The following is a 10,222-nucleotide window of genomic DNA, read 5'->3' as shown; positions in this document are numbered from 1 at the left end:
GGCAGCACCACACATCTGCAGCCAGAGGCCGACATGTTTTTTTCAACAGTTGATTAGTAGAGTGATAAATGAGCAACGTTTTCACCAGCTGACTAACTTTGTCTGTCTGCCATTTGGTGCTCAGCAGGTGGAGTACAGTGGGTTTATCTGAGCTGTTTTGCTGCTTGCAGCTGAGAAAGAAAGCGGTTTTGACAGCTGAGTGACTGATCCAAAAAGCAAATATTCTGTAAAACCGAAACAAGCTAAAAGAGGCTAAAAAAGCTTGTTATATCTGCAGAGTTGGGGCGATAGATGTCTGTAGGTTCATCACCGCTGTCATACTACAAACACAGTTGATCCAATGATAATATGAAGCTTCAAGGCAGGGTTAATAGTCTTGAGAAGATTACACTGGATTTCTAAACTCACTCAACCAAAGAAACAAGCCCAGTGTTGCCAACTCTTTTCAAAGTAGCTAGCCCGTCCCTTCAGGCCTTTTTCTCTTTTTTTGGTCAGAGCATTTGATTCATTGATTGATGTTCTGAGAATTTCAACAAAAATATCAGAAATGTTTTTGAAGAAAAATATATTGTTTACAAGGTTGCAAACAAAAAAGATAACTGACAAATTATTTTCTGAAAACTTTGCATGTGTTTAGAAAGCAGATCATCCAAATTAAATAATCTGTCCTGTTAAATAATGTGACGTTTAAAGTGCTTTAATCATGAGATCAGTAACAGAGTGTTCTTTTCAGGGACAAGGAAAGTTGATGCAAACAGGTTCTGCTGTTTTTATCAGCCTGCATTTAACAACAGTCCATATGATGCAGTTGCGGTTTGGCATGCTGCAGCAATACCTTCCTGTCGTGTTTGAGCTTTCCCTCGTCCTCCACCACTCTATGTAATGAAGGTGTGTGCATGTGGTTTACCTTACATTTTCTCACGGGTGGTTTAAGAGCCCTTGAAACAAAAATCCACTTCAATGTAAACAAGATTTAAAGAGAATTAAATTGGAATTAAGAGAAGTTGTAGCTGCACTGCTCTTCGCATTTAGCGCATTGTTGTTTGGTGTGTTGTTCTTGTTCCTGCAGTCTATCATACACAATGTGACATTGTGTTGAGATATTTTCCAGTTTAGCGGTTTGACAATGAAAACTGTGTCAGCTACTAAAAAAACATCAACAGCAAAGTGAAGCTTTGGTGTGAGTCCCTCAGAATCAAAGAGCGGGGGCTCCGTCTGAAACTCGCAGGGACGGGAAGGAATCCACGTTAGAAAAGACGAGGCGGAGAGAACAATTAGCTCAATAAGAAGATACACATACAAACCTTTAATAGAATGCAACACGTTCTTGCTCACTCACTACATGGCGTGGAAACAGTCAATGAAATGGAAGTACAGACATCACAGAACAATTCCTGGAATGCTCTGAACCTAAAGGGACAATTTGTTGGTTTTCAACCTAATTTCTGAGTTAGGGATATCGTTTAACAAACCCCGGCAGTTCTTGCCGATGTTCTTTGTGTCTCTGGGGTGTAGCTGCAAAATCTGTTGTTATTCCTTCATTCGACAGTGATGTCGTTGGAGAAACGGATTAACTACTTCCTGCTTTAACTGTGGGGTGCAATGCCGCTCGAAAACCTCCTTTTTCTTATTGCTCTTTCATCAGCAAATATGGAATTCCCAAATATGAGTGCAGAGGATGTAATGGGCGAGGATTTCTTCCAGTGTACATTTTAAAGTGTTTGGTTTGACTCAGATATTCAGCTGTTATAGCTGTAATTAATTCACTTGCTCTGTGAATAAAGGATTTATTCAAACCAAACCAACAGTGCAATGGAAAGACTAACCACGACTTGTTTGGGGAGTTTCATGTTGTTTGTTTCCTGTTTCAATGAAGTGTATTGTACGAGTTAACAAGGCAATTAAGCCTATCTTAGTTTGGTGTCAAACAGAAACATCTGGGTCAATATAGCACGCTACTATATTTACCATCAGCACTGATAGGACATCCACGTAAATGGTGGTAAATGGATTGCATCTCTCTGCCTGCTTTGGCATTTAAACAAAATACAGTTTTCCATAGATGTCATACATCTTTTGGATGTCTTAGAGTGGTAGATAATATATCCAGCATGCTTCTCTGTCCTCTTAGTGTCGGTCATAATTGGTGTCAAACATTGACTCCTGCATAAAAAGCAGCCAAACCAGCGTCCTTCTACACACTTGGAGCTCGTCCAAGTTAAACATACAGTACACGAAAGAAAAGTTGATGTAAGGTGAGCAAACAGGGCTGCACACACTGCTCAGTGTCATAAGGCACGGTATGCATGACAGGGACATTCACAAATCGCTGCCAGAAGACTTTGAAACCTTCCACTAATAATTTACCTGGACACTGTAACTCTGCCATGAGAGTCCATCCAACATTAAATCCAGTGCTTTGAGAAGCAAATGAGATACAGGCAACTGCTTCCTACAGGTAGACTTAGAAGACCCCCCCCACCAGATAAATTGATGTAAAATTAAGCAAAGTTTATGAAATGATGTTGTAATTTAGTCTTTTAAAAGCATACCACATACTGTAACTGTAATTAGTCATTGCAGAGCAATGATGGTCAGAAATGACCCAGAAGTTAGTTACAACATGCAGAGAACTCAATGTGCCCTCCCTGCCGGCATGTCCATGTGGGCTCCATGTGGATTAAATGCGAGCTACATGGGTACCACTGGGGCGTTGGCTTCGGCTGGGAAAATTGTGTAGGTCCCACACGGGTTTAATATCATGGGTCCCATGTGGCAAGCCCATATAGGCTGACAACGCAGGCCCCATTCCGGTTAAATGTGGGCTAAATGGACATGGGCTGCAGCCGGTTAGTCTATTTGGGACATTTAGGAGTTCTGTTACAGTACATGGTTCCCACTTAATGGGCCCCTTTAGGGCCTTTCATGAGCTAGCAAAAACTTTAGCCTTTTGGAAGGCCCCTCTTTATTACACGCTTAATTACTCAGAATAAATATCAGCATATTACTCAAATTAAAATGTTAAAATGTTTGTGCCTGTTTTTATTATGTCACTTTGTTATGTAAGGTGTCTAACTGTAATTAATATTGTAGTCTGGCTTTAACTTAAGTTACCAATAAATCAATTCATTATTTTAGTATACATTTTTAACAGCCTTTTTGTATTTATATCTCTGAAAAACTTTCATTTTAGATGCATTTGGCTCTGAGATTTTTTGGCATTTAAAACATTTCTGAGGTTTTTTTTGACATGAGCCTTTTTAAAAATTAAAGCGATCTAGTTGAAACAATGTTGCATTAAATATGACTGGGATTTATTCCGTGAGCTAGTGGGGGAATGACTACATATTTAGTTAGTTGAATATTGTAATGAATTTTATTATTAACAGCCATTCTGCCGTATGGTAGTGTGAACGGCCTGTCTCTTTGTGCCAGCCCTGTGATTAACTCGAGACATGTCCAGGGAGCATCCCGCCTCCAATCCCAATGTGAGCTGGATTTGGCTCGAGCCCCTCCTCCCACATCACTCTCAAGGATGTGTGATAGTTAATTGATGGATAGATGTATTTTCAGCTTCACAGTAGTCATTTATTGAATGCATGGTTCAGTGTAGATTTACCGCTATCACATTACAACAAGAGGTGGAACGGCACTAAGGGACGAACCTAAAAGACCACATGGAGCCCATGGTGCCACCCACCTACAGGTGGGTTCCAGTTGGGGTTTTCCGCAGGTTCCATGGTGGCCCCATGTGGGTTTTAAGGATTTCATAGGGCTTTTGCCGGGGCCCAAATGGGTTATACGTAGCTCAACGTGGACCATGTATTCCCTGCTGAGGCTGCAGAATGTGGGGCCCACATGGTTCTTGTATAAATAACTAAACTGGGCCCCACTGGCAGCCCAGTCAAATCCCACATGAAGCTCTCTGGGGCCAACAGAGGAGGATCTACTGTGGAACCGGCAGCCAAACCTGATTGGGACCCACATGTCAGCTCTGTGGTTCCCCACACACTTATGCTAGCTGGGCTCTAGACTAATTGGTGATCTACATGAGATGATTCTGTGTGTTATGATTTGTTGAGCAGACGCATGCATGGACCCACTTGCAAAATCTATAAAACAATTAAAATATGATTAAAAAACCAACCTATATTATGTAAACAAAAACTTATTTAAGATATATTTTATTATTAATCAAATAACATATAATTGTCTTTAAATGCATGTCATATTATTTCAGTTGAATTGAAATAATATGACAAATAATAATATAGCCTTGTACTAAATAATAATAATGATAACAACAACAATAATTCATCAAAAATCCTCCTGCTGGATCTCCTTGAACAGACAGTATTGAACACACAGTAACTTAGAACAGTATGTACCAGGCCAACTGTAATAACAGTCAACCGCCATCGACAAAAAAAGCGAGGAAAAAAACTTGGGAGTTGGGTGTAATAAGGGCGAGGCTTATTCGTTCGGTTTCCTGCCCGTGATTCGGCTCTCTGATTCCCCGTAGCGATCAGTCGGAGCGCTACAATTGTCAGTTTCGTTAGTGTGCCGCTGTGTAATGTTTGTTTTCGGCTACATGTTGGAAGTTTTTTTTTTTTTTTTTTTTTGGTCGTCCAGAGCACAGACTCCCGTAGCCGCATACACTGTTAGCGCATACTACAGTCACTCAACACAGACACAGCGCACACGCACACGCAGACGCACAGCCCTCGCCTGATATGCACTAGAGCGGGTCATTTCAGGTTAAAACCTGGCGCTGTGTCCCGTCCAGTTTAACCGACGGAGATCATCACTGGTTCCAGTTGAGGAGGAATGCACAGGCACTGGGACTCCAAATAATATTGGATCTTCGTCTTGCATATGCGGTATGTTTTTACATTTTTGGGTATTTTTGACCACAGTCTAGCCAATGACAGCCTCTCCAAAAAAAAAAAAACAAGAAAAAAAACAGCTACATGGTCCTACATGCCGCTTCCTCAGCCAAAATGTTCATATTAATGTTCACGCTTTTAACATCACCACCAATGTGTCATGTTTGCCCAATGGAGGGAAACATGTTTGCCGAACTACATTCAATTTGTTGGCAATTCAATGCCGGCTTGCTAATCGTCAGACGGCTGGCACCTGGGTGAACATGCCTGAGACCTTTCCAGATTTACTTGAGTCTAAATGACAATTCGGAGTGCTATGTATCAACAAGCAGTACTTAATTACTGTGATAATTAAACTTTAAAATTGGTCAACACCGCTTCTTTTCGCCTACGATAGTGTATTTTGTCGGGATGAGATGGCGGAATGAAATAATTGATCGAAAAAGTTTCGATTTTATTACATTTCTGGCGTGTTTTATTCACGCCGAATTGAACACGTAATAATTCATAAACATTCCTTGAAGTTGTTTTATTGGGTTGTTCGTTTCAACTAAAAGCGAGAGCTCATTAAACTGTCAAATATTTGGGTCGAGGTTGTGTCAGTACAAGAGCACGTATCCGGGCTAGCTGTTAGGAAGACTTAAGGGAGTTAGTTGTTTCCCTCAAAACCTGCAGAAGGGCCACCAGTTTATGTTTAATACTGGTCTGTCAGGGTTTGCTTCACTTTTACTTATGTGACCCGGAAACATGTCAGAAATGTATTTCAGCTCGCTGTTTCTGACGTAGCCTTACCTTTCCTTTCATTTCGGCAACATGAACTTCGCTGAAGCACTCAACATCTGGCACGCAAAGTAAGCGATACTTTCACGGCGCATTAGTGACCTTAAAGGTTGGACTTCTGAACGGTACAGTTCAGTGCAGCTGAACGTTGCACAAAAGTCTGAGTTGGTCTGCGAACGCTTCGTCTGGGAGAATATGAGCCATTAATGTCGGGGAAAGATCTGTTCATGAGGGTAAAGTCAGCTATAGGTATTTACAAACGATAGTATGTATCGTATGTCTTTTGTGCCGTCGTTTGCAGTATGATAGGTGACATGTTACCATATGAGCATAAATTGGTGCCTTCAAAGGCTGTCAGAAAATACAAGTGTAGCCTACTCGTGCATGAACGATTCAGCAAGGTGACCGTGGGAGTTGTTGTTTCTTGTCTCTCACCGTGTGGCGAGATGAGAGGTTTAGGGTCGAATAGCATTGAAACTATGACATCAGCCAGTGTAGCAAAAAAAAAAAAAAAATTGCATGTATAAAAGCACACATGCCAAAAAACAACAAATCACCAGTAACATTTGGTAAATGTATGTAAAACACATCAACAGACGAAGCATTTCAGCCATTGTCTTCATCGGCTTCTGATTTCATTTGGAGTGAGTGAGATTATAACCTGACATCAAGTTTTAATTTGAAGTCTGGGTTGTATTAAAATGATGTTAATAGTATGTTTACATGATATATTTCGACATTAAAGCATTTTTGGCTTGTGCACATGTTGTATTTATCTGTACACATTAAACAAATAGCATAAATGCATTAAAAAAACACTTGATTCATAGTTGACGCTGCCATTTTTATTTTCAAACCAGCACTCAAATACATTACATCATGAAAGAAGGGAGTTTCCAAGGAGCTACTGAAGGCAGCATCAGTTCTCAGTTGAGGGTATTTAAGGTCGTCCAGCTGTCGGCACTGTTTAGTGAGAGCCTGTGTATGGAAGTATATCGATGGCAAAAAGATTTGAGAGGACAAAAATAATTTGAGCGCTACGAACCCTGAAAGGAACCCTGAAAGTAACAGATGATTTGTGCATAAACTATGAATTGCGTAGCAACATTTGAGCCAGCAATAGAGATTCTCACGCTCGTAATGATCAAAGCTGCTCGTGCCTTCTTTTGGCTGTTACATTTGACCTTTTTTAACCTCCAGATGGAGACAAAAAGCAGTATTTTTGTGTCATAATCCTAAAAATCTAAATACCTTCACACTAAATGACAAGAATCAGATTTGATTTGTTGTCAAATGATCTACTTTTAAGCCATTATGTCAAAGTTATTTTAAACGAAAATGTTATATTAATCTAAAAGTACCTTAGCTACTTGCTTACTAGCTAACTTCTATTTCTAATGAGATTTTCTGAGCCAGACGCAGGTTTTTTTATTTATCCTTTTTCTGTTGCTATGAATCATTTTAATAACAGAGGGGAAAAAATGTCCATGCAGTATTGGTTGTTTAATGCAATTACCCCTTTGGCGTATTTGTTGGAACTTGTTGGACTGCTATGGATGCTCAACTGCCAAATGCCTGTCAGAGGGGTGCTCTGACAATTGTGAAAACAAGTCTCGACACCTAATAGGGGAAAGCAGTGGCATCACAACACATACTATGGGAAAAGAGGCATGAGTTTAACGTGTTGATTAAGACCTTTTTGATCTGTCTAATTTAATGTGTGCCGTTTACATTACTCTCAGGCCCACAGACACTGTCACCCTGGTTCTCAGTAAGCTCATTTTTACAGATTCAGTTCAGTTCTTTAATTTGCTTATTTTAAATTAAAAGCAATTTTTTCATTTTTTTTTAATTTGCTCTTAAAAAAAAAATAGATTTGATTCAGTAGCCATAAGCCAAAGTGTATATTCATTAAATACACGAGCAGCAGTTTGAACCTTCGCATTCGTTGAATTAAAAGCATTGTTTTTCATTTGGCATAATTTATAATACATGGATGTAATTGTAGGCCTGTAGTTTGAGGGTGGTAATAATTAAACGTCCTATCCATGATGAACACACACACAAGTGTTATCACTTATTCAGTGAGAAGAGTCGGATTGTTGAGGGAGTACAACTTAAAGTAACTTAGGCAACTTTATATATCAATTTGGAGGCCTCGCATGACTTCAACCTGAGCTGTCGTCCAATCAGAAGTGGAAACATCTGTGTGGGCGTAAAGAGCCTTTAATGTCTATTGGTAACAACTGAAAGGTTAATGCAGTCTCTAATAGATGACAAAGCAAAGGTGAGGCTGCCTAAGCATAATGAGCTGTGTGCATATATTGTACATAGCATAATTTATAGAAAAGCCTTGCAACTTTTTGTATTTATTTCCACTGCTGTGCTCGTAATCATCGTGACGTCACCTACTGGTTTGTGGACTGCCGTTATGAAGCCTGTGGCTGTGGCCATGTTAGTTTTTTGTTTTTTTTTTTTTTTTACCATATTTGGAATGCGGAGATGCAGTATACGGCTCTGGTAGTGGCAGCCACCTGTCAATCACAGTAAGCCCCGCCCTAAAGCATACTCTGCTTTAAGGTCTATTTGACTCAAGATGGACCTTAATGTACTAAATGAACATCATGCTGTATTGAAGAAGACGTCAAGCTAGCGATTGAGACCATAAACTCATATTTAAAAATATTTACTGAGGTAATAAATCAAGTGAGAAGTAGAGTCATTGGGCCAGATTGGACTCGCGAAAGACTCAAAGCGATTAGAGGCAAAAAAAACGATACAAATATTTTTTCAATTTCAAATATTGGAGTAAAAATATTTAGTTATCATACAATTGCAGCCCTCTGAATGGAGATATTTTGACACGTCATTGTAGGAATAGCACAGGTGTAAATAAAGACAAAGAAATGCTAGAATAATCTCATGAGTTCAATGGCTGACTATTGTAGTTTTACAGGGGTCTAGTTTGTCTTCTTTAAAAAAAAAAAAAAAAACCTTTTTTTCAACAGTGTTATTAGAAAACACAGCTGTGTCAAGTCAGTAAGGCTTCAAGTAACATTAATCTACTGAAATATATGTCTGCGTATAAGTTTAAAACTTTCTCCCAGAGGCCATGTGTTAGTTACGATGTGAACATGAACAACTTTAAACACTTAATCCACAGGCGGTACAGTATCTGCTATTGGTGCCGTCCCAGAAACATCTCATTATGAAATATGCAACCACAATTATTATATTCACTGCTAGTGTCCACAGTGGGTCATAAAGATTGTAATAACTTCTTGGCACATAATTAAATGTGGCAAACAATTGAAATTCATCAAAGTCTTCCTGATGAGCTTCCAAACTGACTTACTGAGGCGTAGTGCTTTGGATGTGCAGTTAACGTACGATGATGCCAAGACCGCCAGGGACCACTATTTTTTACGAGTAAGTCCCATAATGTATCGTGTCGGGCTTTTATAACAACAGACAACGCAGTGAAATTACGCCATTAGGTGTGTCCCGTGTGTTTTCAATAATCAAAGTGCAATAGTGTTGCAGGTGTATTTCCACTCTGCTGGAAAATGTTCATCTCATCTCGCAATACAGTGCTTCACTACAGTGTGGAAGATGCATGTGGAGCAAAGGATCGTAGAACCAGACTTAGAAAGGGCTTGTTTCAGGAGCAGATGATTCATGACGTACAATGCGCAAGGGAGTTGTCACCCAATTCTCTTCACTTATTCCGATAATGCAGGAGCTGCTGCTTTTTGTAGGTGTTTGTAACTTCATATTGAAGGATATGATAACGCATAGAATGAGTAACAAACCTGTAAACTCATAAACTATTGTGTGATTTCAAAGCCAGGACTGCGACACTGCTCCACTTGGTGCTTTAGCTTATGAAGCCGTCGGCTGCGGAAGTTGGCAAGTGTGTGTTTGCATGCAAGTACAGGCAGACATGCTCGTAGTCGCACAGGGCTCAGTTATTGTTCTTATTGGAGAATCTTGATATATTCCACAGTAAACGTTGTCTGGTGTGAATGAATCTGATTCTTGCTGTCTGTGTTACACTCGTAAAGCATTGAGTTGTTTGTTCAGTCCATAATGAAATCTATTTTATGGTACTGGAAATAATTCTATGGCACTAAATTGTTGTAACGTTTGAAATACTACCATTATTGAATTGTGGCATGACAAATTAAACATGTATCTTTCAGTTTAAAGCCGAAGGTAAACACATCCTGTTAAGACTAAAATGCCAATCCAAATTGCAGATACACAATCGCATTATGATATGGAGCCTCGAAACTAACGATACACCGTTACAATTTTATTTTACATAATAAAAGGAAATGTTAATTATTCACAGAGTCGGTATGGGACGTCTGTGCACTTCTATTAAGCGTTCGCTAGCTAACTTCGTTTGCCTTCGTTCTGAAATGCTTAATTACTGTTACAAGGGTTTGTAAGGTGGTGTTACAGTAGTACACGATTTAGGGATTATTAACATTCCTGCACTGGCTGGTGTGTGTGTGTGTGTGTGTGTGTGTGTGTGTGTGTGTGTGTGTGTG

The 10,222-nt window shown here is 39.6% G+C and overlaps 1 protein-coding gene across 7 annotated transcripts in view; it reads left to right on the top strand.

The window, feature by feature from the left end:
* Positions 1–4,494: 4,494 nt before the first annotated feature.
* thrb (thyroid hormone receptor beta) overlaps positions 4,495–10,222 on the top strand; it is a 77,774-nt gene continuing 72,046 nt past the window's right edge. For 5 of the 7 annotated variants that reach the window (XM_031853798.1, XM_031853803.1, XM_031853804.1 and 2 more), the window contains exon 1: positions 4,495–4,880. The gene's annotated coding sequence lies outside the window, so the exon portion shown is untranslated. The other 2 variants (XM_031853793.1, XM_031853795.1) reach the window with 2 other exon arrangements.

The sequence above is a fragment of the Anarrhichthys ocellatus genome, unplaced genomic scaffold, assembly GCF_004355925.1.
Source record: "Anarrhichthys ocellatus isolate YVR2014 unplaced genomic scaffold, GSC_Weel_1.0 scaffold14, whole genome shotgun sequence".
Taxonomy (NCBI): domain Eukaryota; kingdom Metazoa; phylum Chordata; class Actinopteri; order Perciformes; family Anarhichadidae; genus Anarrhichthys; species Anarrhichthys ocellatus.
Note: the sequence above shows the minus strand (reverse complement) of the source record. Positions and strands in the feature narration are given on the sequence as shown.